This window comes from Pediculus humanus, genomic scaffold, assembly GCF_000006295.1.
Source record: "Pediculus humanus corporis 1103172107416 genomic scaffold, whole genome shotgun sequence".
NCBI lineage: Eukaryota > Metazoa > Arthropoda > Insecta > Psocodea > Pediculidae > Pediculus > Pediculus humanus.
This window is the reverse complement of record NW_002987040.1, coordinates 172007-181333: the sequence shown is the minus strand read 5'-3', so window position 1 is coordinate 181333 and position 9327 is coordinate 172007.

The window sequence follows — 9327 nt, the reverse complement described above, 5'->3', positions numbered from 1 at the left end:
ATTATTATAGTTGTTGTTGTTGTTATTATTATTATTATTATTATTATTGTTATTACTATTATTATTATTATTATTATAATTAAATGGTTATCGTGAAATCTTGGATTACCTGTCCGTGTTAAAAAAAAAAAAAAAGAAGCTTTATGACATTTTCTTTTAACATTATCTGAAGACATTTTTTTTTTTTTTTTTTTTTTTTTATCTCTATGACACTCTCTCCGTCTCTCTCTCTCTCTCTCTCTTTCTCTCTCTGTCTATTTCGTTCCTTTGTAAAATCACGACCGCGTTCGTCGTTTTGTTGTGTGTTGCGAGTTATTATAAATATATAAATATATATAAATTTTTCGTTAGTCATTATTATTCGCGCCGATGTTTCTCTCGCGTTATATAAAACCAGACGAAACGACATAAATTGTACCAACAACGTGTCAGTAAAAATTATTATTATTATTATTATTATTTTTTTTTTTTTTTAATATTAAAATGTCGTTTTTCCGATCGTAAATATAAAAAACTTCGAATTAAATCCGATGAAAATTTTTTTTTTTAATTTCATTTCGACCTTGAATTATTGTGTACCGGGAGAAGGAGGGTAGGGGAGGGGAGGGGGATTTAATACGCGTTATCAGTTAAAATGATAAAACTACATATTTTTTTTTTTAAAGATTAAGTAAACTCCTTAAGTTATTTTAGTCATTTATTAAAAAAAATGTAAAGTTTTTATTATTAACTTCTTTCTCTCTCTCTTCCTCTTCCTCTCTCTCTCTCTCTTCCTCTTCCTCTCTCTCTCTCTCTTTCTCTTTTTCTCCCTCTCTTTTTCTCTCTCTTATTCATATACATTATTTATTTCATCTTCTTCTGCACGATTTATTACCATTATTTGGAATAATCCAAAGGAAAAGAAAAATAAAAAAATGCATAAAAAAATTAACGTTGTGTGGAAAATTTGTTTGGAAAACTTTATTTTATTTTTGTCGAGGGGGAAAGGGGAGAAGAGGGGAGAGGGAGTTTAAGGGAAGGGAGGAAAAGAAAGCCAAAAAGAAAAATACGCATCAAAAAAAAAAAAAAAAAAAAAACAAGTTAAAAAGTCGATAAAAAAAAAAGGTTTTTTTTTTTTTTTCGGTTTGGTTTTTCTCCACCACCACCACCACCAGAAAAATTTTCTTTTCCTTCAACCTCCTCCTCTTTTTTTTTTTTTTCCCTCTCTTTCCACGATTGCCAACCAACCTCATAAGTAAGTTTTTCTCTCATACTCTTTTTTTACGAAAATGGGAAGCAGTTGCTAACAAGATCAAATTTTGATTCTTAACGAGATTTTCTAGAAAAGGGTCTTCTTTACTACACAAAGAATTTCTTTTTTTTTTTTTTTTGGTTTTTGATTTATTGCTCGAACGTAATGTGGAATACTAAAAGGTCTCGGGTCACATTTTTCCGTTTTTTTTTTTTTTTTTATTTCGTTCCGCCATTTTATAATTTATTATTAGTTGATCAATATGCGAATCAGTAACAACCAACTCTCTCTCTCTCTCTCATGCGTTTATTTTCTTTCTCTAAGACTTTTTCTCTTTATTTCCCGCCGCATTTTTTTAAACGGAAAAAAATTATCGTTAATAATGATGATAATTTAAAGTTATACGTTTTAATTTTTTTTTTTTTTTAATTCGAACGAAAAAAAAAAAAAAAATGGCGCGAAATTAAAATTTAAAAAAGAAAAAAGAGAAAAACGATTTTATTTGTCTTCTGCTGCTACTGTTGTTGTTTTTTCATTCGTTTCACACCCCCGCCTTCTTTTTACCCCCGTTAATGTAATTTAACGTGCGATTAGATTTTTTTTTTTTTTATTTGTTTCGTAAAAACATCGATTAATTTTTTTTTTTTTTTTTTTCGGGTTCTCACAGTTCTTCTTACACGACTTTTTTTTGTTTTTGTTCGTGATTTACGATCGTATTCGAATTTTGTTTTTAAAAAAAAAAAAAAATTCTTAGAAATTTATCATCTATATGGGAATAATAATTTTTTAATATTTTTCCCATTTTTGTATATAATTAAATTAGTTTCACGTTTATTTTTATTATTAAACAAAAAGAGAGAGAGAGAGAGAGAGAGAGAGAGAGAGAGAAAAAGAAAAAAGGTTTTAATTTCCCTTTCTGTTTTTTTTTTTTTTTTTTATGTTTTTCAATAATTTTACCTTTTCGGGTATTTTTTTTTCTTTTTCCCAAGTCATCCATTTTTATATTTTCATCATATAAGGGAAGAAGAAAACGAAAATTAAATTTTTCCCCCCTCTTCCCCTCCATTCGATCGTAATTGTTGGTACGCCTGACGCCATTACAACGAACTCGTTTTTTCTCTAAATAATAATAATAATAATTAATGGGAAACTGATTTTTACGCGAAAAATTTTCATTACGATTGCACAAAGGGGGGAGCTCGGGAGGAGAGGGGAGGGGGAAAAGAAAAAATTTAATCCATAATCAATTTAACCCCTTTTCAAGGTTAAAAAAAAAAAAAAAAAAATTTTTTTTAAGGATTTAATTTACGACTCACACGGTTGTGGTTTAAAATTTCCACAACGTGTTATCATCCATATATGACGTCACAGGATCAATTACTTATTTCCATAAAAAAAAAAAAAAAATTCCATATTCAGAATGTTAAAAAAAAAAAAAAAATTAAAACCTTTTTTTCAACTTGGCTGATTCTTTCTCGTTACCGTTTTTTAACCGTCATCGCTTTTTGTTCGTTAACAAATAAACGTGGCAGAAGAAAATTTTAATTTATTCGAACCCGAAAATTTTTATTTTATTTTATTTTTTTTGATTTTATTATTTCGATTTGAATTTTTTTTTTTTTTTTAATAAATTCGTGAGGTAAAGAGTTTAATGACGTTTGTCAAAAGAATTTATCAACATAATCATCATCATCATCATTATTATTATTTATTAATCAATATGGCCGTTTTTAATTTTTAATTTTTATTTCTTTTTCACGTACTTGAAAAAAAAAAAAACACACTCGAATATTTATTAGTCGTATAAATCGTATTCGATTTGAATTTTTTTTCTTTAATGGAAAAAAAAAAAATTTTTTTTAAAGATTTTATTCGTAGCAAAAGTTAACTACGTTTTTGCTACGAGTAAAAAAAAAAAAATAATAATAATAATCACGATCCGCGGTTTTATTTCTTTTCTTTTCATTTTTTTTTTTTTTTTGTTTTATTTCAGTTATGAAATTGAAAATTTTACGATTTAATTAAATTATTTAATGTTTGTAATATATACGTCAAGCAAAATCTAAACGAGCGCAAAATTATTTTCTATAAATTGTTTTTTTTTTTTTTTTTTTGAAAACCGTAAAGAATCAATGAAAGTCACATACAAACCATCGCAAATCACATAATTCATTTTTATATAATAACCAAACAACAAAAAATTTTTCTTTTTTTTTTTTTTTTTTTTTGCAAGGTTATGTGACGGGAGCTAATAGAATAAATAAACGAAAGCAAAAAATAATAATAATAATAGAAAAATCATAAAACGCACACGCACACACGCACACGTAAGCAAACATCGATTAAAAAAAAAAAAAAAACGCGACAAATTTAAATTTATTCGTTACGTCATTTTCTTTTTTGACTTCCGGAAAAACGCGTTGGAAAAAAAAAAAATTAATAATTAAATTTCTAAAATTTTTCGGTTCGTGTTAATTATTTAATCAAACAAACACACGAACAAACAAACAAACAAACAGACGCGTCGTTTTTTTGTTTGTTAAAAATTAAATTAAATTTTAAAAAAATTTTGGTGCTAAACTGGATTTCGCACCTGAAAATTAAATTTTTTTTTATTTTTATTTTATTTTATTATGGTAATAATTTACCAAATAATAATAACAAACGACAAACAACAAACGACAAAATGATTTTTTATTGTTTTCGATTGTTTTCTTTTTTTTTTTTTTTTTTTTTTTCTTGTTGCCAATTAATTGCACTGCCAAAAAAACTTTTTTTTTTTTTAAATTTTATTTTATGACTTAATAAAACTCGAAACGGTTTATTAAAATCGTTATTTTTTAAAAAAATTTAATTGAGTCTTGCCAACTGTTGAAAAATTAAAATGAATTTTTCGTCGTCTCGAAATTTATAACAACAAAACACTTTGATCGTATTTTTATTGATTTTTTTTTTTTTAAACTAAATCGAGTCCTTACGTACGTATAAATAAATGGTTTTGCAATCCAGTTTTTTTTTTTTTTTGTGGAAATCTTTTGTTGTTTCGTACCAAAAATCAAAAAAAAATCATCTTCGGGGTATTTAATAATAATAATAATAATAACAACGTGTCATCATATATTATTATTATTATTATTATTATTATTATTATTATTATTATTCGAAGAAATTTGTAACGAATATGTCTGTCTGTCCGTTTGTCCGTTGAATAAAAATTATCGAGTCGAAAAAAAGGGTGTGCGCGTGTGCGTGTGTGTGAGTTTTTTTTCGTCTTGGTTTTTGCCTCCCCCCCGCCACCGCCGCCGCCTCGGGTTTTCTTAATTTTTCTTTTCTTTCTGTCCCCTCACACGTTTTTTTCTGGTACATCCAACCAACCGAAAAAAAATTTATTACGTAATTAATTTACAACAAACCATTAGGAGTTTTACCTCAAAAAAAAAAAAAAAAAAAAAAAAAAATTTCATTTTACCACTTTATTACGTAATTTCCCTTCCCCTCCCTACCTCCCTCCCCTCCCAAACTCTCGTTCATTTTACGCGGGGAAATTTTTATTATTATTATTATCATTATTCTTTTTTGGTACATCATTATCATTATCATTTTATATTGAAAAAAAATTAATTAATGTTTTCTGACGTAAATTTTTATTATTATTATTATTATTATTTTATATTCAAATCGATAATACCTATCACGAACTATGTACTTTGCTAATAGCAAATAAAATAACGTGGAATTAGACTTTGTGAAGTGAGAAGGAAAACAGAAAAAAAAAAAAAATTAAAGTTTTACGCATGACTAGAGGAAAAAAAAAAAAAACAAAAAAAAAAAAAACATGGAAAAATTGTTATCATTATCATTATCGCCATCGCTTTTCCCCCTCCCCCTCTCACTCCCTTTCCCTCTTCCTTTTTTTTCTCACCTTCTTACACCTCCGTCACAATCATCTCGAATTACAAGCCTGAACACGTTTATTATTATTATTATTATTTTTATATAAAAAAACTATATTAAAGTCCTTTTTTCGAAAATTCACTTTGGGGGAAAGGGTAAAATGAAAATTGTGTAATTATCTGACACTTAAAAGGTGAACTAATATCATTATCGAATTTCCTCCTTTTTTCCTTTTTTTCCTTTTTTTTTCCTTTTTTTTTTGGACTTATTTTAATGGATGTCTATTAAAAAAACAAAAAAAAAAAAAAAAGGTTTCAAAGGTATGAGAAAAAAGGATGGAATGAAAAAACGAACGAACGAACGTACGAACACGAATTTGGGGGAGACAACGGGGAAAAAAAAAATTCCCCCCCCCCCGCGAAATCGTTTTATAATAATTATAATTGGAAAGAAACGAATCGACTATTTATTGATTATCGATTATTATAAAATGTCGTCGCTGTCGTTGTCGTAGACGTAATCATAATCGTCGTCGTGTCAATAGAAAAATGTAAAAAAAAAAAAGAAATACTCGTTAAAAAAAAAACGTTTCGGTAAATAAATTATTATCATTATCATTATTATCATTATCGTAACGATGATCGATTGAAAATTTTCTTTTTTTTTTTTTTTTATTGATAATATTGATTTGATCACATCAGAAGCTTGTAGATTAAGGATTATCTATAAAAAAAAAAAAATTATCGATATTATTATTATTATTATTATTATTGAATTGATTTTATTTGTTATTTAGGCGTTTCGGGAGGGGGGTGGTGGGTGGGACGGGGGAAAAGTCAAAAATCTGAATGAATTTTTTTGTTTTTTTTGTTTTCTCTCTCAAAGGAAAAATCTCAATGGAAATTTTTTTTATTTTTTTAAATAGTCTCGTTCAAAGGTTAAGCAAATCAATTAATTGATTGATCGATCGATCGATCGATCGATGGATCGATAGTAGATTGATTATCGTACTAATCTTTTGTTTCTTCCCCCCTTCTTCCCCCGGTTTTTATCTACTTCCGTTCGTCCTTTTCCCTTTCTCTCTCCTTCCTTCCTTCCTTCCTTTTCGTGGAAAATAGATTCATTGCGTTTTCCTCGTATTTTATTAAAAACTCGTAAATTATTATTATTATTATTATCATTATTATTATTATTTTGTTTCACTCGTAAAAAAAAAAAAAAGTGTAAATAGAATTTTTTAAAAATAAACAAAAAAAAATTAAAATTGCGATGATGAAAAGTTTTAAAAAAATGTTGTCGTAAATTTTTAAATGACCGGAAAAAACAACGGGCGGAAGTAGAAGTTTTGGAGGGGAAGTGAGAAAAGAATATTTCGGATTTTTTTCACTTCCGTTTTCCTAATTTGTCTTTCCTTCTCGTTGTCGTCGTCGTCGTCGACGACGTCGTCTGCTTTATTTATAAACTAATGGCAAAAAAAAAAAAAAATTATAAATCTTAAGTGATTCTATTTACACTTACTTACTTCACTTTGTATTTATTTATTTATTTTAAATGCAAATGTCACAACGAAAGTTTTTCTTTCTTTTTTTTTTTTTTAAATTGTTTTTTATTATTATTATCATCATCATGATCATTATTATTATTATCGTCATTTCTAAGTATTTTTATATTTAAAACGTAATTTAAAAAAAAAAAAAAAAAAAAAATGGGGAGAAAAAAAAAGTAATAAATTTAAAAAAAAAAAAAAAAAGAAGCAAATAGTCATAGCTCAAGGACCCCCACATATTCAAAATTACGTCATCGTTTTATTATTATTATTATTATTATTATTATTATTACTTTACGTCTCTTCCTGTATTTGCATTACAACAACAACTACAACTATTACAACTAATAATAATAATAATAATAATAATAATAATAATAATTTATTACAAAATTTTCTTTTTAAAAAACGTGGAGTTAGACTAATTACGCATAAAAAATAAAATTATTTATTTGCTTTCTTTTTCTCCCCCTCCCCCCTTCGCTCCCCTCCGTAGATTCGAAAAGCCCCAAAAAAAGGGAAGGGGAGAATTATCAATTTTAATAATAATAATAATGATGATGATGATGATGATGATGATGATGATGATGATTGATAAAAAATGAAAATGATTAAATACTATTAATTCTGTATTTAAAAGGAAAAAAAAATTTAATCCCCCTCCCTTTCTCTCCCCTCGCCCCCTACTCCTCCATCTCACGTCACACACGTTTTGTCGTGTTTGTTCAATGGTAGTATCTTATCGTTTGCTTTGTCACAAATAATAATAATAATAATAATTTATCTTTAGTATTAATTAAAAAATGAATCAATAAATCGATAAAATTCGAAATCTGCAAAAAAAAAATGAGTGAAATAATAATAATAATAATAATAATAATAATAATAATAATAATAATAATAATAATAATAATAATAATTGTTATTATTTTTATTTTGTTTCGTTATTTATTTATTAAAAATAAAAAAGGAAAACGGGGGGAGGAGGAGGGGAGAGAGAGAGGAAAATTAATCAAAGGAATGAACAAAAAAAAAAAAAAATGGTGAAAATTGGTAAAAATTTAAAAAGGAAAAAGATGAAAAACAAAAAAAATTTTTTTTTCTTCTTCTGCTTCTTCTTTTTTTCCTCCCTTTCTCTCCACCCTCCCCTCCCTTCCGTTTTGTTTTTTTTTCTTCTGCTTGTTTAATTTTGTTTATTGCCAATTATAAATAAATTTTAATTAATTATAATTGATGCTGTCGTGAGAATTTTTTTTTTTTTTTTTTTTTTTTTGGGGGGGTTCCTGTTGGCAATAATAAATTTTGGATTTTAAAATTTTGGCCCTCGTTAATTCGTCGTACGTACACATTATTATTATTATTATTATTATTATTATTATTATTATTATTATTATTATTATTATTATTATTATTATTATTATTATTAATATTAATTTTATTCGATTCTGTCGATTGCCCTGGGGCCCCAAAATTTTGTGCCAAAAAATAATTACTCGACTAGTAAGTCATTCATTCGTGTCACCAATAAAAAAAAAAATTATTTTTTTTGTTTGTTTGTTTGTTTGTTGTTCGAAAGAGAAATTCTAATGACACGACATCGACATATTCGAACGTTCCATTTAATTTTTTTCTCATACGTATTAGTATTATTATTATTATCATTAGTTATCGGTAATAATTTTTACGTAAACGTTTGTTTTTTTTTTTTTTTTTTTTTTTATTAATAATAAATTTTTTTTTTACGATGATTGTTGTTAATAATATATAAATCATTATAGAATGTAAATTTTGTCATAGAGTAATAAACCGCACCCGATTGAATAGAGAGAGAGAGAGACGAGAAATAGGTTGCAAAAGGTGTGTCGTCGTCGTCGTCGTAATCACATTAAAAAAGAAAAAATTATTAATAAAACTTTCGTAATATGGTTTCTTTTAGTGAATTTTGTTGTCGCCTTACGCCATTTTTAAAAAATTTTTGTTTTTTCATTAAATCGAATAATAATAATAATTATCGATCGACTTTAATTTTTTTTATTAAATGTTTTGACAATTTACTTAAAAGGGGGGAAAAGCAAAAATAAATTTCATTTATTTATTTATTTCATAGAGATAGAAAACGGCGGGAGGGGGGAGAAGGAAAATAGAGTAAAAACCGGAAATGATGGGGTGTGTGTGTGTGTGTGTGTGAAGAAGAAGAAAAAGAAAATAATCGAAACGATTTAATTTGATTGTTTTTTTTAATGTGAGAAAATTTTCAAATTATTTTTATATCGTAAATTGTCCGTTTGTTTGTTTGTTTGTTTGTTTGTTTACGAAAGCGTCAATTTGAATTTGACCGAAGCGAGAAAAAAAAAAAAACAAAAAATCGTTTATGCTAAATATTTTTTTTTTTTTTTTTACTTAAGCAAAAACAAACAAACAAATTGAAAATTTTATTGAAATCTTTCGCTCGTGTTTCCCCTCTCCCCTTCCCCTCCCTTCGTCTTATAGACAAAGTCTCATCATGTTCGATTTCCGTTTGTATGTGAGTGAGTGAGTGAGTGAGTAAGTGCGTGAGTGCGTGTCATGTTGCGATCTTTCAAATTGACCCAATTTCATTTTTAAACAGTAATTAATTACAATTAAAGACAAATGTCGGCTTTTTCTATTTTACTTT